The sequence below is a fragment of the Triturus cristatus genome, chromosome 1_1, assembly GCF_964204655.1.
Source record: "Triturus cristatus chromosome 1_1, aTriCri1.1, whole genome shotgun sequence".
Classification (NCBI taxonomy): domain Eukaryota; kingdom Metazoa; phylum Chordata; class Amphibia; order Caudata; family Salamandridae; genus Triturus; species Triturus cristatus.
In genome coordinates this window covers 669261950-669283555 of record NC_140579.1, presented here as the reverse complement: position 1 = coordinate 669283555, position 21606 = coordinate 669261950, and the positions used below count along the sequence as shown (strand labels likewise).

The 21606-nt window shown below is 46.7% G+C and overlaps 1 long non-coding RNA gene across 1 annotated transcript in view; it reads right to left on the bottom strand.

The window, feature by feature from the left end:
* LOC146870830 (uncharacterized) overlaps positions 1 to 21606 on the bottom strand; it is a 153134-nt gene that overhangs the window by 83584 nt on the left and 47944 nt on the right. Inside the window, exon 2 of the long non-coding RNA XR_014959457.1 lies at positions 20646 to 20779. This is a non-coding gene — a long non-coding RNA (uncharacterized LOC146870830). The remainder of the gene's footprint in view (positions 1 to 20645; positions 20780 to 21606) is intronic.

Genomic DNA, 21606 nt, shown 5'->3' with positions numbered 1-21606 from the left:
CCACCCAGCGGACCACCGCAGAGGGCCTTCCTGGAGAAGAGAGACGAGATTGGTCTCTTACCGTGGGTACACCCCCACTGCCCCCAACAGGGGAGAGGGGGTAGAATTAGAGAGCAGCCCCACTTCTGACAGGTGATGCAGGCCCTCACCTTCAACCCTTCCTTGTTCCTTCCCTGCACCCCAGGTACAGAGGCCCCCCACCCCCAAGTGTCTTTCAAGGACCAGGAAAAACATTTCCTTCGCGTGACACACCCATAATCCAAATAAAGACATGCCAGGTACCTCAATGAAATAGTACAAATAATTCCAGGCTGAAATAAAACCTCCCCGTGAGGGTCTTCTCTGGGTTCAGCCCCACCACGGTGGAGTCGTAGGGCTGACACCTGTCTGGCGAGCATGAACCCCTCTGAGCCCCTGGAGTCCTGCAGGTCGGCGTGTGCGGACAGTATGCCTCAGTATTCACCATCCTAACCATATTTCAAATATTCGGGCTATCGCTGGTGGGCTCTGACCAGTTGGAAGCAAAGGAAACACTTCACTTTTAGATCCAATGCTTCAAGAATATATCTGCTTCTCGGGCCACGCAGATTACTTTTAGCACGGGTGCTCACCAAGTCAACTACTATAAACCCTTCTTGAAATGTCCTTGTTTAAAATACCTTAACCGTACATATGATAACTCCTGCTCCTCCTGAATTTCATTACATAATGTAATTACACTGGTTATAAAACTGTATTTGATTTTCTGCTCACTCCTCTAAAGTTATTTGCAAAGGTGCTTGATGTGGGGGAAAAAAACTCCCTGAAAATCGCAGATAAAAGTAAGAAAAGGGTAAACTCTGCTGTGCATTATTGTTTACGCTATGGTAAACCCTGCCTCCTAACTTATACCCCATTGAGTCTGTAACAACTAAATATTGATATTGATTGAATTCCAAAATGCCTTTAGTTACTAAGAGGTGCTAAGAATCGTTTGACTTCTTGTTTACACCGGTTTTAAAAATTCGAAAATGAATTACTTCGTATAGTTTTAATAAGTTTGTTTTCTCTTAAAATTGATTTATTTTCTCGCTCCTTAACCTTTGTTTTTGTTGTGTGTGTGTGTGTGTGTGTGTGTATATTACTTTGTGTGGGTGGCTCTGTGTGTGTGGGTGGCTTTCTGGGTGCAAATGCAATAGGTCTCTCATTTGAGAGTGATTAAGCAATTGACATTGTAAATAATAATGCCGTTTCTTTAAATGTTTTAAAAACAAAAACATAAACAAAAATAATGTCATGAGCAATGCCAATAGCTCTAACTTTAACAATGCCGAGACCATTGCATTGTAAATGCTTGTTACTGAATGGGGCCATGGGAACAACGTATTTTGGAACTCTTTGCATCCTGTGGGATGTGGGTGTGAAGTGCTGCCGTCTCTAGGTGCCTCACAGCCTTTTCGCTGCACTTCATTGACGTGTTGTTCACACTGCGTTGGCACGCGCTGCTTTACCAAGGTGTAAATTACCAATGCATGGACATTTTTTTGCACCTCTGCCAATTGCAGTGTCAGCGATTGTCAGTGGACACCACCTGCCTTTGGCTGGTGGCAACCTTTAAAGATATAACCGTGATTTTCAAGCCCTTTTCTGGACTCGTAAACAGTTTATTTTTGCATGCAGAGTTTTACGCCCACATTCTATGTTAATTAATGCACTTTACCTATATACATGCAAGACCCGAGATATCTTTGCAAGTTATTTTTCTCATTCTCTGATTGTACACTCGCCCGTTGAGCTCTTAGCGCGCATCGATAAAAGATCACGTATGTTTGCAGAGGGCAAGTCGTTTGTGTGTCGTCCTGGTTTTCTTTAAGTGTGCTGGCATTAAAGAGGAGTCATGCCCGGAGGAGGGAAGATGCCAGTGCATGGATATCATCTGGCCATAAATCTCAGCAGGCCAAAAGCGCCTTGCGTTACTGGCATTATGTCTGCCTGGAGGGTTCCTAGAGAGCCAACATGATGGATACCCGGGAAAGTGGATTCACACAAAGCGACAAACTTAGAATGAGCACCAGGAATGTATATTGGTAGTGTATAGATAGGTTTTAATAAATGGAATGTTTGGGTATGATTAATAGCTGCCAATGCGCTCATATCCTGTGTGGCACCTGACCTATCTTAGTCTTCACTGTTAAATCAGAACTACAATTCCCAGTATGCAAAATGGCTGTGGCTCAAAAGCTATGTCTGTAGATGCCTTACGTGATATGGGTCCACAGACAATGACATTTAATGACTTTCTGTCAAAGAAAAAGTTAATCGAAGCACTGGGGCTTACTCTCTCTGCTGCCAGATTCCTGTCCTCTCATTGCCACCACAGGGATCCTGCCCACAATTTGACAGCTTGTCAGTCTCGTTCCACGCCTTGTCACATTTGCCATCCAGAGTGCATCTAATGGCCTCTGCTGACAAGGAGCAGCAGTATTAAACATGTTGAGTTGGCACCCTAGGGTCGCCTCAGAAACGCTCCCTAACGGCAAAAGCAGCTCATCATAGGGTCTAATATGGATCATACCTCGCCTTGCATTCCAGGGAGCTCGATGTAAATGCCAAGGTCAGACCAGAGAATGCCTCGGGCATGCCCCTTTCCCTTCAATAGATGCGTGGTTGGCTATTCACTAATCTAGACCACTCTCAAGTTCTCTGACAATCCCCAGAGTCCAGAGTTGTGGCTCCCGGAGTCCCAACAGCTACTGCTGGGTAATGAATGAACGAATGAATGAATGAGTACTTATAAAGCGCATGGCTACCAAAGGCCTCCCAGCGCTAACGACAAAACCAAGTACCGAGCAGAAGGAGCATCAGGGGAACAGCAGAGTCTTCAGAGATTTACGAAAGGAAAGGTCAGTAGTCTCAAGCCGAACATGATCTGGAAGTTGATTCCAACTTTTCGATGATATAATGGAAAACATCCTACCACCACTCCATGCTCGATTAACTCTCGGGACTGTTGCAAGACGTTTCTTTCCCGAGCGTAGTGTTCTAGTTGGGAGGTAGGGGATGATGATAGTCCTGAGAATCGGAGGTGCCATGGAGGACAATACCTTGTGAGCAATGCACAGGGCCTTGAACTGAATTCTCTCTGCCACTGGCAGCCAGTGCAGAGAGATAAGCAAGGGGTTTGCCGATGCCCGATCAGGGGCCTGCATGAGGGAGCGTGCAGCACAATTTTGCACCATTTGAAGCTTTTTAATGGTAGCGCACGAGGAACCTAGATAGAGCACATTGGCGTAGTCGAGCCGTGACAGAATCAAGGCCTGCACCAGCAATTTCCCTGCACTAAAAGGGAGCAAGGGTAGGATTTTTCTAATCATTTTAAGGATCCCAAAGCAGGTAGCAGCTACCTTACGTGCCTTAAACTCTAGTTTGTGATCGAACCACACCCCAAGGATTTTTATATGTTCTTTGGGTGTGGGCATAGTTCCTAGACATTTAGGCCAGAAAACACAAGGGTTGATGTTAATGGGTTTTCCCAAAAACATCAGTTCAGTTTTTGCAGCATTTAATTTTAAAAAGGAGGTATCCATCCAAGCGGACACTTTCTCTAGACAATTTTCCAGGCAAAACTGCTTATCATTAATCTGATTAAGGGACACAATTAACTGTGTATCATCTGCGTATGAAACGATCTTGACCTCAAAAGGCTTGACCACTTCTGCCAAGGGTCGCATATACACATTGAAAAGCGTGGGGCTCAGGGAAGATCCCTGAGGAACCCCACAGCGCACCGGAATTCTTTCCGAGATAAAGTTGTCCTCAAAGACTTGAAAAGACCTATCTCTAAGGAATGACTCCAGCCATTTAAGTAGGGCTCCTGCAACCCTGATCTCCCTAAGTCTTTCAATCCAGAGTAGGTGATTGACTGTGTCGAAGGCCGCGCTAAGATAGAGTAGTACAATAGCTGCGGACCCACCGACTTCTAAAGTTTTCCTGGATTCCTCAAGCACTACTAGCAAGGCCGTTTCAGTACCCTGCTGTGGCCGGAAACCAGTTTGAGAGGGGTGCAGGCGATCGTTCTCCTACAAAAAGGCGGAGAGAATCGAATTAACATATCTTTCGCAAATTTTTGCAAACCCCGGCAGCAATGAAATTGGCCGATAGTTAGCAAAAATTTCCGGATCCAGGGTATGTTTCTTTAAGAGGGCTCTGACCATAGCCCGTTTCCATGGAGATGGGACAATCCCAGTGGAGAGTGAAAGGTTAATGAGGTCAAGAATAACTGAGCTAATAGAATCAAAAACCTGGTTTATGAAAACCGGAGTTATCACATCACTGGGAGAGCCAGATTTCAACTGATAAGAATAAGCTTTTAAGGATTCCAGGTCCATGGGGGGAATGGTCTCAATGCCTGGGACTGGAGATTTGGCTGAGCTATCTGGAAAGGAGGTATCCATCAGTCCTGACGTAGGAAAGAAGGTAGAATAGATATCATCGATTTTTTTAAAAAAAGAAACGCGCCAACTTATTACACCTCCCTAGGGGTCGTCTGAAGGAAGAGAAGGCTCGGGTGGCTTAAGAAGGTGTTTCTCAATTTAAAAATTTCCCAAGGGGAATTGGAGGCAAAAAAGATCTTTTTTCCATAATATTCTGCTTGTGCCAACCTATTTTCAGCCTTATAGATATTGATGGCTTCTCTGTACTTCGATTTCTCGAATACCGAGAAGTCCTTTCTCCACCTTCTTTCCAAGCGCTTACAAATATGTTTCTGCTCCCTAAGTTTGGAGTTGTACCATTCTGAACGATGACTATCTTTTTTGTTGGTCATCAGTTTTTTCGGGATTAGTGAATCTAATGACATTTCCAGCCATCGAGTCACTTTATTATTGGCTAGTTCCGGGTCGTTACTTAGAATAGGTCTAGATTTTTCCAGGATCGATGCCCACCCGTTAATGTCCAATTTGGGCCAGTTTCTATTCCACCTTTTGGTCTTACCCCATGGTTGCACACCATCCTGATGTCTGATGTGTCCAGGCAAAGGGTATCAAAAAATGATCAGACCACGGTAGGGGGATATGCCTTCCTACTGTCAGACTATTACTATTAGAGAAGAGTGGGTCAAGAAGGTGACCTTTCTGGTGAGTGGGGCTAGAGACTTTAAGTTTCAGAGCTAACACACCTAGGCTGTCAATAACGGCTTCAGCATCCATAGCAGATTCCTTATCAAAATGGAGGTTAAGATACCCTAAAACGGAAAAATTGGAAAAAGAGCTGACCAATCTAGCAATGTTATCCGGGAGGTCCCTAATAAAATGGCCTCTGTGTCCTGGGAGACGATAGATAAGGACACCAGTAAAGGTACACGTGGGGGAGAAGCCAAGGGAAAATAAACAGCTTTCACAGTCAGTAATATTATTAACAGACATGCAGCAGTTACATTTTTCTTTATAAATGATGGCTAAACCCCCACCCCTAATGAGTTCCCGGTCTAGTCTTTGAATAAGATAGCCAGCAGGAAGAGCTTGTACTACCGCTGGGTCAGAAGTGTCAGTGAGCCAAGTTTCGGTGAGCAGCAGAACGTCACGATCTAGCTCATCCAGCAGTAAGTACAGTTCAGTGGTGTGCTTGGGTAGAGAACGACAGTTCAGGAAATGAGTGGACGCGAAGCGATTGTGGGCTGTATCTGTAAGCAAGTAGCTGGCCACAGGTGTAAGAGAGCTTACCTTTGGGCAATGGATCAGGGGTCCTGGCCCCGGCTGGTCGCAGACGGGCTTGCCTTAGGCGTGCCTTCGGCGCTCCAGCGGCGCGGCCGCGTCGTACGCCCCTTAAAAGGAGTGGTGGGCGTGGTTGGCGTCGCAACTAGACTGCTCGCTAACGAAGAAAAGCCCGTTTATGTGTCCCCCCGGAGCATTGAACACAGCTCCTTCCGGAATTTTAGTGCAAGCAGCAAAGTAATGTGCAAATAAGCAAACATTTCAGTAGATAAAACAACTTGATTCAATTCTTCCCAATTCCTCACAAAGAGCCCACAAGTAAAATAAATTCACATAGAGTCTTTAAAAGCAAAAACAGTTCGTAGCAATAAGCCGCTGAGCCTCACCGATCCGCTAATGAACGGTAAAAGGCTTGTCTAATGAGGTGGCAGCTCTTGGCATGTCCCTATTTCTACCATCCTTAGTTTCTTGTGATCTGGAACTTCGCTCTTCAGCTCTAGGCCGACAGTGACAGCAGCATCAGGACCATGAAGTGCTTGACTGAGGAGGCTCAGAGAAGCTTGACTGTTTAACTGTGCTCAGGTCACTCTTCTCAGCACAGCAGTAGAGGTTTGTTCATCCTCCTGTTTAACACACATAGTTTCTTCCCTCTCATGCTGTCCAACCACTGACAACAATCCAGTCTACCTAACAGTAGCTATTTACCCTCCGTTTTTAATTTGTGAAAAAAAGTGAGTGTAGGACCCCAAAGTAGTTTTTAAGATGCTGTAGTTAGGCAAGACCTAAAAAGATATCAATGGTGGCCCATTACAGAGTGGCTCACTGCCACCTTGTTTTCTTTGACTAAAAGTACAGCACTGCTTTAAACATGATGTCGGTCTCTTACCCGTAGATGCATGCATAATAAATGCTCAGCTTGGCCGGAGCCTGGACCCCGTCTGAAATCGATTCAGGGCTCCGCAGTTCGAAGACCTCTTGATTAAGCACTTTCCCTTTCTTCTGGCAGGTTTATAAAGGTTAGAGCTCGTTTGGAACACTAACGTGGCTACTGTTCCAGGAGAACCAAGGTTGTCTCTTAGGCTTCACCCAGTGCCTCTGCTCAGCAGAATATCTATGCTTCCAAAAATGTGAGAATGAAAGTCAAAAATTTCTCCAGACACGTATCCTTAACTAGTTGAAGTCCAGCTTTATTTTCCACCATTCATTCCATTTGCTAGGATCTGACTGCTTATAAATTGCATTGTCTGCTCTGCCTACTGTTTGAAAAACTTAAAACAGGATGCTGGCTAATTATCTATTGCTTCAGTGTACTGCGTAGCACCAACATACCTCTTTACAGATGCTTCAGAGCACTCTGTGACATTGAAAACAAGCATTGGCATAGCCAATAAGTCTCGCTTTTGGGACCTTATAAGTGTTTAGCCATGCAACACTTGATGTTGTTGCACCAAGGATACTGTGCTGCATAACTAAATACTTATAAGGTCACAAAAGCGAGACCTATTGGCCATGCCAATGCATAAGGATTCTGTTGCTGGGTGCCTGACTGCTCTTGCCAGGATAGGCGGGCCATGACAACACTACGAATAATACCTTTTTTCAGATTTTAATCATGTTCCCCCCCTCACCCCCCCCCAAAAAAGTGTTACCCGAATTTTAAATAAAAGTGTCTCCATGTGGCTGGCCCCGTGCTGTGGGATCGACGTATAGTTTCTTCCTCTCCCAATGGTTAATTTGGACAAAGCTGGGTGAAACTGACAGGAAGTGGTGATTGATGGTGAATTAAAGGTTTTAGAGAAGACCTGTGTACGTCATGAGGACAGCCTATCGCAATTGTCCAGAGCTAGGAATAGAATGGCTGATGAACTATGACACACAATAAGGACACAGGATGTATCAGGGACTCGGGATAGAATGCAGAGAGGAGAAGGCTTGGTTTCACTGGCAGCCATTCTAAGTGTCCTGAAACAAGTTCAATCCAAATAAGAAAGTTGTTCTATGTAAACAAAATATTTTACTAACTTGAAACAGAACAACAGCCAGATAGGAGATCCTGAAGGAACATTTTCTAACTTGAAGAGATAAGTGTTTATAAAAATATTGCTAAAGGAGCATATTTGTCTAAAATTACAGGTTTAGTCTGTATAGATCCTTTAGACAAGAAAGATTATGCAGTCCGACTAACTTTATTGTATAGGAGATGCTGTGCAATGTTTAACTTCACTAACATAGAAGATCACAGATATTTCGCTACAGCACTTGTAGAACAACATAAGGCATGCTTTTTGAGCTGAATCACAAACATGCAACCATCACTGCAGTAGAGACGCATATAGTTTGATATCATTTAGCGAGAAAAATGATATATATGGATTTAGCGGTCAAGGCTGCTAATCAGGTTAACATGACACTTGTGAAAATTTTTAAATGTGTTGCATTCACATGAAACATCCACGTGCAGTCCAAATGGAAAACGTTCCCAATAACTCCTCGTGTTATACAGAAAGCAACGGCACACACGTTTGTACAAAATGTAGATATATATTTTCCCAGACGTATTCACATATAGTTCGGGTTTCATATATGACTAATGGTTTTATGAAACTGGAATACATTCCCAGCATATTATTTGTAAGGGGCATATGTACGAAACCAAATTTTAGTCGCAAACGCTGCGAATCGCAAAAAACAGCGTTTGCGACTAAATATTCGCAATTTCCTATGTATGACACACATTCCTAGTGCAAATTAAGAAATCGCTAAATTAGTGATTTCTTAGGCTGCGAAACTCCAAAATTGCGATTATGCTTGCGATTTCTTAAATTGCGATATTCTCAATTTGCGAAATTCGCAAAAAGGATATCGCAAATTAAGAAATCGCAAGCAAATGTATGAAAAACTCGCTAATTGCGAAATAACGAAATTCGCAAAATAAGAAATCGCAACTAACACCAAGTGCATGCAGGTGGTAAACAGGTGCAAGGTACTTAAACCACCCCACAATGCAACAGAACAAACCACAATGGCAGCACTGTTTGTGATAGCCAGGAGGCTGCGTATTTGGGCTCTTGCACAGAGGAGAATGAGACAGGGACGTATATTCAGGCTGCGCATCACTCTGTTCCAGCACACTGAAGAGGACATCCATGACAAGTACTGGCTGCACCCACAGACCATATTGGACCTGATTGAGGAGCTGAAACCCTACTTGGAACACCCTACAAGCAGGACACAAACAATTCCCACACATGTGCAGGTCCTGTGCTCCCTGCACCTCCTGGCGTCAGGGTGTTTTCAACGGGTCATAGAGGAGGTTGGTGGGGTGTCACAGAGTGCACTTTCGCGCTTCTTTCATGCCTTTCAATATGCAATGCTCACATCACATACACTTCCCCACCACCCAACAGGGATTACAGCAAACAAAACTTGACTTCTACCAGATTGCACGTTTCCCCCACGTCATTGGCTGCATCGATGGGACCCATGTTGCCATCACACCCCCATCAGCAACTGAATATGTCTACAGAAACCGTAAATGCTACCATTCCCTCAATATACAGATTGTGTGCAACGCAAAGTATATCATCAATGACATCGTACCCAAATACCCTGGCAGTACACATGACTCTTTCATCTTTAGACACAGTGGAATACACAGACGTCTGAGTGCTGGAGAGTTTGGGGAGGGATACCTGCTAGGTAAATACATGGCACACATCCATACATCCACTACATCACTGGAGGGTGGGGACATTGACTTACCTATTGTGTCTATCCCTGCAGGTGACAGTGCCTATGCAGTGCGGGACTTCATCCTGACTCCGTATCTGGACCCAGCTAATGCAAGTGAGAGGAGATACAACAGGGCACACAGATCTACACGCTGCGTCATTGAGCGTACGTTTGGAATCCTTAAGAGCCGGTTCCGGTGCATGCATAAAAGTGGAGGCGCACTGCAATACAGCCCTGAGACCTGCTGTAAAATCGTGGCAAGCTGTGCAATGCTCCATAACATGGCTATGAGGAAAGGCACCAGAATTGATGTGACCGATACAGACACATCGGATGACGATTGCCCTGCTCCCCCTGGCAGACCAGCGTCAGGAGTCGGGGCAGCAGCTGGACGCCAGAGACGGACTGAGATCATACAAAACTACTTCTAGGTGAGCAATGATGACATGAGACAAAAAATCTTTCTAATGTGTGCTGTGTTTATTCACACTTCACAATCATTAAATGTGTAGCTGTACCCAGCACATGTTATGCACACAGTGCAGGTACGGCACAAGTAACTGTGCAATCTGCATAGTTGGGTTACTTCACCTTTTTTTGTTTCATTGTCACTGTACAGTTCCCCTCCTTCGGTGACGCATTGGTGGTGTTTGGCGTCCAGGCTGAGTGCCCTCCATGGTGTTCCTGGGGCCTGCACCCTGTCTCGAACTGCGCCGTCTTTCTCCAGGCAATGTAGGAGTGATGCTGCTCCTACTGGAGGTTTCTTCACTCTCGCCAGAGGCCATGAGAGCGCTGCCACCTGAGTTGGCCGTCTGCAGCTGCTCCACTGCACTGGTGACCTGTGCTAGCCCCCTGGCTTTGTCCTGACAGCAGTGCGCCATTTCCACCTGCATTGTGACGCTTCTGCGCGTCAGAGTGCTGGTGGTGGTGCAGAGGCGGTTCACGGCCTTGGTAAATGTGTGAAGGCGTGCATTGGCACGTCGGGCAGCCCTCTCACTGGCGGCTTGGTTGTGCCTCAGAGTGTCACACAGGTCACGGATGGCACCTGCCATGGCCATGATGCCCTCCCCCATGTTTTGCTGATCTTTGTGAATACGGCATAGCTGCCTATTTATTGACCTCAACGATTTACTTTGCAGGCGCTGTTGCTGCAGCATGCTGTGTTCCAGCCCAGAAAATACGGTTTCCTCCGCTTCAGTGGCAGTGCTGATCCTGGGCCTTGACCTGCGTGTATCCTGTGGTGGAATGCTTGGCCTTGGTGTGTCCTGACTGGGCATGTGTGACACACCCTGACTCCCCTCTCTTCTGTCACTGTCCTCCCCTGTGGCCGGGATGTCATCCTCAAATGGAGGCAGTGGGGGCACATGTGTGCGCTTCCTGCGCAGGATTGGTATGTGCTCCGTATCATCACTGGAGTCCTCAGGATGTGCAGGCTCCTCTCCCTCTGCACTGTCATCACGTGCCCTGGATTGTGCTGTGGATGTAAAGGGGACTACATGAGCTTGTGTCTTTGTCTGCAATTTGCACTCAATAAAGTTTCTACAGTTTGTATCGGCTAACTTCTGACACTGTATCATTCACTTATCCCCAACCCACATGTTGCATTAGATTTCCTATGTCTCATGGACACACTGTCAGACATATTACTACAAGTTCCATGATGCATTGCTGGGTGTGCTGTAAGACTTGGACTGGAATAACATTTTGTGAGGATATTTAGCGCATTTGGGGAAGTGTGCATGGGATGGGGATCAGTGCAGATTGATTTTACATGCATCTTACCTTGGCTGCTGGATGCAGAGTCGGAGCTGTCAATGTCAGCCACACCACCGACGCTCTCAGGCAGGAGAGTGGACTCCACAAGCTCCTCGTGGGGTGTTGGCTGTGCTGGTGTGGATGGTCCTCCCCCGGTCTGGTTTGCATCCTTTAGTCTGGCTGCCACCCTCTCCTTCGACCTCTGGCGCAAATCATACCATCGCTTGCGCAATTCCTCGATGGTGCGATTGGTCACTCCCACAGCATTCACCTTCTGTTGAATGTCCAGCCAGATTTTGCGTTTCCTTGCTTCTGGGACCCGCAGTGCCTTTTTACCGAAAAGGAGCTCATGGCTGCATGCCATCTCCTCTATGAGGACCTCCTGCTCCTTGTCAGAAAACTTGTGTTTTCTCTTCCTCTTCTCTGCATCCTTGCCCTCATGTTGCTTGTTGGACTCCATTGGTGTTTGTTCTCTCCTGGGATGCCTCCTCACACTCTCCAAACAGCCTCTGGGTGTGGCTCAGGTAAGCAGGTGCAGGAAATCACTCCCACTTCCTGTTTGTGATGTCATCAGGCTGCACCTGTAATGCAGATTCCCGTTTTCGCGATTTCTTAATTTGCGAATTTCGCAATTAAGGAATCGCAAATGATGTTTGAGACTTTTTTGCGATTATTAAGAAATCACAAAAAATGTGCGATTTTTTTTTTTTTACATCCCGATTTGCGAATCTCAAACTGCAAATCGCAAAATATCGCAATTTGAGATTCGCAAAACGGGAGTTTCATACATATGCCCCTAAGTGAAGTAAAATGTAAAATTGCAAGGCAAATTCAGGAAATATCAGAAGTTTTGAAGTTTCCAACTCACAGATAAGGCAGATGCTCTGGCGTCAAAATAAGAGGTGTTGTTAAGATTTTAGAAGCCTTTCCAGATAAGCTTGAAATGTATGTTCTGGACCCCTGGACGGTTGCTTGAACCGTTAAGCAAAGTTTTAGATGATGGGCCTTTTATTCAGCAGAAACGAAACTGTTTTTCCCTTAGTCAAATAAATAATCTATTCTGACGTTTTTTTCAAACCGTAATAGAACGAAAACCTTACTTGGAACTTGTTAATATGGGAGAAATGGCACCCGATGCATACCTAATGCAGGAATTAGCATGACACTTTTATATTAGATAATGACTTTTTTTGTGAAGAATTCAACTTCTTTATTTATGCTGATGAGGTCAGAAGTCTGGTAAGAAGTACAGGCACTGGAAAGGGGACAAGGCATGATAAGGATGGCGTTCGTTTAACACCGCTTTAGAAAGGGCCATCATTCATTCAACCACAAGGATTATTAGACCAGGAGATGCAATACATTATTACATTAGAGGAGACTGCTTTACATAAAGCACGAGAAGATTTGTTAACAAGTAATTAAGTGCCCCCTTATCGAGTGCTCTCCATTTCCATGCTCCGGGCAGGCCCCATGTTTGCACTCTTGTGGGGCCGCAGTGTATCCTATTATTATGCAGGCAGCACCCCCTCGGTTGTAAAGCCGTTGACCGTTCAATCAGCAGAGTTAGCTGCTGATAATCAAAAGTTCCCAACCTCGGGCCCCGAGGCCAGGTTAGAGCCAGTCAGAGAGGAGCCAGAGCTCGGGAAGCACGGGGACCAATCGATCAGCTGAGTAATCCTTATTACTGATTGGCCTTTACAACACATCGTCTACCCTCTTATTTTAAACCCGGACAATGTACTGATATCGGTAAATATAGGGAGATGGTTTATTAAGAGTAGTTTCTTACCTGATAGCAAAGCCATTTGTTCTGCCAGCTTTTCAGTTTGAGCAGGTCCTTGCTGCCATGAAGAGGCTGGAATGCGCACTGAGAGCTCCAGCTTTTCTCTCCTGCTTCACGCCCTGATTGGTGAAAGCAGTGAAGTACGGGAGCCGTTCAAGAGATTTAAGGTACAGCCAGTAAAAGTCAGCAGGTGCGCTAAATTAAACAAGCATTGTTAGCATTGTGCTGTTCGAAACATGAAGGGCGGTGTCGGAGTTTACTGCACAGTGCTACAATGCCTGTTTATTTTAGCAAAAAGGCTAAAATTACAAGTGAAAGGCCGCTGGCGAGGGAACACTGGACACCCGTTTACCACCATGGAAACCATGATGGAGAAGGTGAAAAATGGGTGTGCGCGCGTGTATGGGTGTACCATGTGTGGGGGGGTGCAACGCAGGGGGCAGGATTACAAACGCCACGAGAGAGGGGAGCAATAGGAGGGCAGGGAATGCGCTAAGGAAATGGCCTCGCGGCAAAAAGTTAACAAGTGGGAGGGGTGGGGGGAGTGCACGCGTGCGCGCTAAGCTTCAAAAGGAATTTTTAAAATAGCACGCCTCGGGCGCTAAAAGCTGGCGGCTGCGCGCGTGCACGCACTCGTGCACGCAAGCTCTAGGCCACTGGTAGCATTTTCTGAAGCCCTTACTAAAAGTCTCGCCAGAGCAGCGCATGCACTGGCTCAGGCGAGACCTAAAAAATAATAGCACTGGTCAGAAAAATGAGGGATCAGCAAAACTTAGTTAGTTCTTCTAAATGCGGCCCCTCTGGTCGACCAAATTGTGTTGTTTTCTATCCTATTTTCTCTTAGTATATTATGTCCATTATGTGCAAAATAAGGACCATTGGTTTACAACCTGATCTGTATTTTACCTACACAGCTGGTCAGCTTATGCCAGCAAAAGGCGGCATTTCCCTCTTTAAAATATAGAATTAAAACAGGAAATAGAAAATAATCAGTTCAAAAACATCCAAGTCCTAAATAGAAATAGGAAGCTACTCCAAAACATCATTAAAGGAAACAGAATTGCATCTGTGCAAAAGAATACAAAGTTTTTAACATATATTTATATCTTGCAGTTGTTTAGAATCTGAAAACTGAAAAAATATGGCGGCCAATATTTTTCAGAGTGAAAGGAGGAAGCGCTAGCCAGGAAGCAGGCTACTTGCCAGCACGTCTTGTGTAATACGTGCATTTCCCTAGTTGTGCCAGCTAACTTCTAATTTTCCCCCGTGATTTGTTTCCGTCTCTGCCAGCCCCTGGTGACAGCTTAGGCCAGGGTAGAGACAGGCAGCCCACTCACCCACCCACCTCACCTTCACAACACGGCAAGAGGGTGTTGTACAACACCTACTCCCCAGATACCACGAGACGACCAACCCTCCAATTACCGTCCCAATTAAGAAACCGGATGCCTTCACACCTGCCTGTTCCTTGACAACTTCACAAACCAACCATCACTAACCTCTTCCCCACAGGAACTCGCAATAGAGTCTTTGATGGGGGATTACTCTCCCCTCAGAGTAGGGAGCAAACGAAGGACCGCTTTTAGTGGAAATCTGATTAAAATGCAGCTGAGCCGCTTTTGTGCAGGCCCCCTGCTGGATAATTCATCTCCATTCAGGATTTCTATTCCCCTGGCATCTATGCGCACCCTTGTAAGCAGTCTTGTGACCTCGCCCAGAGTTAAAAGATCCCCCCCACTCACCCGCCACCTTCCCCTCATCTCTAATTGCTGTTTGCAGCTGGGATTGTTGCCTCACCTTACTTGTCTCCCTCTCCCTCTTAACCCCACCTCCTTTCAATCAAAAGTAAGCAACTTGTCATAATGATTACCTTTGAGGCGTTCAAGAGGCACCCCCTGCTGCCAAGTTGAGAGACATCCCTTCTGGTCAGCTGATTTTCTTATGTCATTAGTAGAGTAACTGATTGTAAGAAATTGGATTATTAATCGGGGAGGGTGACTGCCTTCCTCAAGGAATAATCACAACCTTGTGTAGCAAAGGCACAGATCACACCGTAATTTAGAGCAATGTGTAAAGTTCATGTAAAACAATAGAAGTGCAAAACCAAATTAGAAAAATAGAGTACAATGTAATTTAAAAAATGGCACTAAAATGACAAAAATTCCAACTAGGGGAACAGGAGATATGAATTTTTAAAGATTCAAGTAGAAATAGTGCCAAAAAGTCAAATAGTCAATGGTCGTGGTAGACCAGGACCTAGGTGCAATTTCAGGCTGACCGCGATTGAACGTGAGTCAGATGCACCTGTCCGGTTTGTGGTGGTAAAGATTTTACCTACTGACTTAAGTCCTTTAAGTCCCAATCCACCACAAAAGTACATTTCTAAAGCCCCCTAGCACCTATGGGGAGGTACTTACAGACTCATGGGTTGTCAGGCAGAGGCCAGTAGGGTCCAGTCTAGATCCAGTTGCTACTGGTCAGCTGGGCAGTTGCATGAAAACCCTGTTGTAACTTGTTGCCTCCCTGTAGCTACACAACATTCCAGCCAGCTGACCCTTGAAGTCCATGGTACGAGATGGAGCAGGTTCAGTACTTCAGGGCTCCGGCCAGACCACAGACAGCCGTTCTAGTCCTCATCTGTTCTTCATCAGGTGCAGCAGAGTTCTGATGTGGGTGCCTTGAGATGCCACATTTATGCCTGGCATGGGCTAGTGGGTAGGAATGACTCCTGGGGACACCATAACCAATGGGGTAAACGTTCTCAAGGCCAACCCTACCCACTTTGGGCATTTTCAAGATAGCAAAGGTCTTTGGCCACACTAAACTTGCACTCTCAGGGCTGATGGAGGGTGCGGAGGGTGTACTATGTTAATCCTAGTGTCCTTACACATTTACCACAAAAATGTAGTTTGAAGTAACCCCCAATAAACCCAGAGACAGAAGTCTGGTAGAACAACAGTAGGGGTTTTCAGCTTCCAGATAGTGGATAAACAAGAATTGTCTTGGCATCCTTATTCCTTTTTTTCAAATTTGCCTCGCGTGTTATATGTAAAGCTCAGAGACCGAAGGCAGGTTGGACAAAAGCAGGGTTTTCCAGCTACCGGACAGTGTATATACAAGGACTGTCTTGGCATCCTGTTCTCTATTTTTAAAGTGCACCCCCAATGTTACATTTAAACCCAGCATACCTGTCAAGCAGGATCTGACACTCCATCAGGATTTGACAATATATTATCAAAGAGGATGCCCCCATCCCCCACCATGAACCTGTGAGGTTCAGAAGAGTAATCTCTTCCCGTTTACGTCAGCTTATTGTTTGATCCAGGGAGGCATTTCACACCTTTCCAAATGCTAATTGCTAGCTTGGAGAAGTTGGAGAGCAAATGCAAATTAGGCTCGAGGCACTTCAGGCAGGGAAAAGGTAAATTTTTTAAAGTTACTTTCCCTTAATATTTATTAACTCCACTAATAAATTAGATTTTTTGATAACTATTAAAAACAGTTTTTTAATTATTTTTCCAGCTAGTCCCATTTCTGAGAAACAGTATTAGGCTTTTTTATCTGTACTCTGGTTTTGTGCATAGGACAGCCAGGCCTGCTAAAATAAAAATATATTTTTGGTGCTAGTCACTGTAAGGACATTTTACATTTCTAAGTGTCCTACTTTTAAATACCATGCACCCTGCCTTGTGGGCTACAATGCCTATATAGTGGTGATGTATTACTATGTGAAATAAAGGTTTTAAACTTTTAAAAGAGTATATTTTGACAGGTTGAATTGCAATTTTTACACTGATACAGTCAGGCTACTCTGGTAGGCCTGGTACTATGTTTTACACTGTCTCAATCAATCAATCAGGGAATTGTAAGCACGCTACTCACCCGTGAGGGTCTCAAGGCGCTGAGGGGGGAGTCCGCAGATCTGTTAAGCCGAAGAGCCAGGTCTTGAGGGTCTTCCTGAAGGTGTTCAGGGAGGGGGCGCGTCTGATGTCTGCCGGTAGCTCGTTCCAGGTCTTGGCTGCAATGTGAGAGAAGGATTCTCCGCCTGCTCTGGCTCTGTGGATGTGCGGGGTTTCAGCCAGTGCGAGGATGGAAGATCGGAGGTTTCTTTTGGGTACATGGAAGTTGATTCTGTCGTTGAGGTATTTGGGTTGGTTGTTGTGTAGGCATTTATAGGCGTGAGTGAGGATTTTGAAAGTGACTCTTTTCTCCACGGGGAGCCAGTGGAGACTTTCTAGGTGTTGACTGATGTGTTCGTGTCGGGGGATGCCGAGGACGAGTCTGGCGGCGGTGTTCTGTATTGTCTGGAGTTTGCCGAGTAGGGACTTGTTGATGCCGGCGCAGAGTGTGTTTCCATAGGCCAGTCTGCTGCTGATGAGTGCGTGGGTGACTGGCTTCCTTGAATCAGGGGGGATCCACTTGAAGGTTTAGTGGAGGATGCGGAGGGTGTTGAAGCAGCTGGAGGTGACGGTGTTGAACATCTTGCATTCCTTTCTGGAAGTTGAGTTTGGCAGTGGTGGGGTCTTTGGTGAGGGAGAGGATGAGCTGGGTGTCGGTGTCGTGGGCGTAGGGTACGATGTTGAGGCTGTGTTGTCGGACGATGGCTACGAGGGGGGCCATGTAGATGTTGAAGAGGGTGGGGCTCATGGATGAATCCTGTGGGACTCCGCCGGTGATTTTCGTGGGGTCGGAGAGGAAGGGTGGGAGTCTGATCCTTTGGCTTCTTCTGGTGAGGAATGATCGGATCCAGTCCAGGGCTGTTCCTTGTATGCCTGCATCGTGTAGTCTGGCGACTAGTGTGCGGTGGGAGACGGTGTCGAAGGTCGCTGATAGGTCGAGTAGGATGAGGGCTGCAGAGTGGCCTTGGTCCAGGAGGGTGCGCATGTCATCTGTGGCGGCGAGTAGGGCGGTCTCTGTGCTGTGGTTGCTTCGGAATCCGGATTGGAACGGGTCGAGGACGACATTCTCTTCAATGAATCGTGTCAGTTTCCTGTTGACTGTTTTCTCAGCAACTTTGGCTGTGAAGGGGAGGAGCGAGATGGGCCGATAGTTCTTGCAGTCGGTGTGGTCAGCTGTGGGCTTCTTGAGCAGAGGTCTGACTTCTGCGCGCTTCCAGTCATCTGGGAAGGTGCCTGTTTTGAAGGTGGTGTTGATGGTGCATTGTAGTTCAGGTGCGATGGCAGCTGTGGCTCTGTGGTAGATGTGGGGGGTCAGGGGGGCCCCCGAGTGGATGCTTTACATGGTCATGGTCTTCGGCCGTGATCGGTGTCCAGATGGAGATGGTGGGCTGGCTGGTGTTTCTGGGGGTTGGGGGGCCGTCTGTGGCGCCTGGTGGATGGTCGATGAAGTTGTTGTAGAGGTTTTTGATCTTGAGGTGGAAATAGGTTCCAAGCTTGTCGCAGAGGTCTTGGGATGGGGTAATGTCTGAGGCTTTGCTGCGTGGGTTGGTGAATTCTTGAATGACACGGAAAACTTCCTTGGAGTTGGTGGAGTTGGCCAGGATATTGTTGTGGATGAAGTTCCTCTTGGTGGCTCTGATCTGGTTGTGGTAGTCTGTCATGGCGTCCTTGTAGGTGGTGTGGTTTTCGGTTGTCTTGGTGATTCTCCAGTTCTTCTCCAGGCGTCTGCTGGTCCGTCTGGCTTCTTGGAGAGCGGTGGTGAACCAGGCGGCTTTCCTGGGGCGTTGTCTGTCGAGGTTGCGTAGCGGGCGAGCTGGTCTTGCCAGTCGGAGATCCAGGTGTGGAGTTCTCTGGGTGTATCATTTGCTTCGGGTGCCCAGGTGTGGTTGTCTCGGGTGAGAGTGGAGTTAAGTTGCTCGCCTGTAACCTTGCTCCAATTCCTTCGTGTTGGGCGTGGGGCTGGTTTGGGTGCCTTGGGTTTGTTGATGGCGAAGTGTACGCAGTGGTGGTCGGTCCATGGCGGCTGCGCTGTGTGGCTGAATTGGATGCTGTTTCCTGCAGCGAAGATGGGGTCGAGGGTGTGTCCTGCTCTGTGGGTTGGTGTGTTGACGAGTTGTTTAAGAACAATACTGGCAAGGTTGTCACGAAGGATAGTGGAGTTGGGGTCGCTGGGGTTGTCGAGGCAGAAGTTCAGGTCTCCAATGAGTATGTAGTTTGTTGAGGCGATGGCGTGGGGTGCGATGAAGTCGGTGATGGTGGTGGCGAAGGGTGTTCGGGGGCTGGGGGTCCATAGACGAGGGTTCCTTGGAGTGTGGCTTTAGGGGTGGTCTGGATCTGGAAGTGCAGGTGTTCGGCGGAGGGAAAGTTTTCGCTGGAGGTGGTGAGACAGAGGGTACTCTTGTGGGCGATGGCGAGGCCCCTTCCTGGGTGGTTGGGGCTGTCTTTCTTCTGGATCTTGTATCTGTCTGGGATGGTGGTGCTGATGTCAGGAGCGGAGGATGCGTTGGTCCAGGTCTCTGTGAAGAAGGCAATGTCGGGCGATAGAGAGTCGAATAGGTTCCAGATTTCCATGGCGTGTTTGTGTACGGAGCGAATGTTGAGGAGGATGCATTTTAGGGTGTCGCCGGTGCTGGCGTTGGCGGTGTTGGAGGCCGGGGTGGCGGTGAGGGTCTGGCGGCAGTGGAGGCAGGAGAACTGGCCATGGGTCGTGTTCAGCGAGGCCTGTTGGCATTCTCTAAGTCTTCCAGGGTTGAGTGCGAGGAGGATGGTGGTGTCGTAGCGATGGGTTACCCAGGGTTCCTGGCGCTGGTCACGGTCGGGTCACAGACGGGCGCAGAAGGGCTTGCCTTTGGCGAGCCTGCTGCGCTCGTCCGCTGCGCGACCGCGCAGCAGCCACCATTAAGTAGGGGAGGTGGGAGGGAGGAGAGGCTGGGAGGCTGGAGCGGGGGAATTCCGGGGGGAATTCCAGGGGGAGAATTCCGGGGGGGAGGGGCCGCTGGGGCAGCAGCGGCAAAAGGTGAAAGGAACAGGCAGGCACGAGAAAATAAAAACAGTGGTGGAATTAGAGCAAGACACAGAAGGGCACAATAACAGTGGCACAACAGGGAAAAATTAATGAAAAAAACATCTGAGAGAGGTTATGGTGGTTGGAGGCAGTCTGGTCCCAGTTTGAGCGGGCAGCAGGCGCAGGAGTGGACAGCAACCTCAAACCTCCCAAGGAGGAGGTCTGGAGGCAAGAGACGGCACAGCAGAGCTGCGGGGAGAGAGTGGACCTAGACCAAGGGTCGGAGGTCTTACTACACTGTCTCTGTAGTGGATGGCATTATAGGTGCTACAGTCCACCGGTAACCTTTAACTTACAGGCCCCGAGTAAATTTTTGCCATATACTAGAGACTTATAGATAATTTAAGCTAATACAATTAGGAAAATGCCTATTCAACCATGTTTACAGGGGAACACAGGCACCTTACTACTGGTTAGCGGGGATATAGTGCACAAAGTTCAAAAGCCAGCAAAAGTATAGGGTGCAGCATAAGGCCAGGGTGACCAACTAGAAAAGGGGGTTTGCTACACTGATCTTGACTGTGCTTCCACGCAGCCAGGGCGAGCTCCAGGTGTCTGAAGTTGCCACCTCACAAAGTTCTCTTTTTTCTCATTCTTTGCAGTGTTGGATTGAAAATGAGTGTTAGCAAAACTATAGGAACCAGAAGTCAATGAAAATTATTCTGTTTTATTGTGTAGGCCTTTGTCTATGCTGACATGTTGCTGTGGTGTCATCTTACCATATGATGTAATAGTGTTCTATTTCTGCGTATTTCATGGCTTGACATCAACATTTGTGCTGGTGGTTGCTGGTGGTAGGCACTAGCACTCATTTTTAAGGACTGGGATGTATTTTCCATCATCGGGTTTTGACCTAGAGCAAGAGGGAGAAAATAGAAAAGTAAGAAAGATGGCGCAAGAAAAAGGTAGGAGAAAGCATAATTAAAAAACCTGAAACCGATAGATAAAGAAACATAAAGTGTAGGGTGATAGAAGGTAAGAGGTGGAACCATGACTAGGCAGTCTCGGTGGTCGCCAAACCCAGCATTCAGCAATACTGGAGGCTGGCCCCTAAGAAAAACCTGGACACTTGCACTAATGTGTTTTATAACAAATTAAAGTACTGGGCAGAGGTAGTTATCACCAGAGCTGCTGGTGTGGTTGTAATTTCCTACTTCATCTACATGTCTATATGAAAAAAAAATGCTTTTTATATAGTGCTTCTTAACACAATTCTGCTGTTTCTAAGAGCTGTAAATAGGTTTTACTACGTGACAGCAGCATTAACAAATATGCATTGCAGGGTTGACTGCTCTCACCTACCAAGCGGCAACTTGAGATCAATGGCAATTATTTGGAAACTTCAAGGTGAATTTTCCAGTTGTACTAATCACATTCAGCGTCATGGCAGATGGTTTTGTCTCACTTATTTTCTCATCGGAGCATTGCCATTTTCTCTGCCAGCCACCCTGAAGATTCTACTACATGCCAGATATTTATCTGTATTCTGGTGGCACGCAGAGGTATAACTAAGGTGACCACCTGGCATGGAAGCAAATTCTGTGCAGTGACTGTAAAAATTCAGGAAAAAGGATCCAACGGTAAGGACATACATTCAGGACAAAAGTTTAATTTTATGGACACATCTGAGGAGGTCAAGCAATAATAAAAAGGAAAATAAATAGACAGCAAGTACAAGTC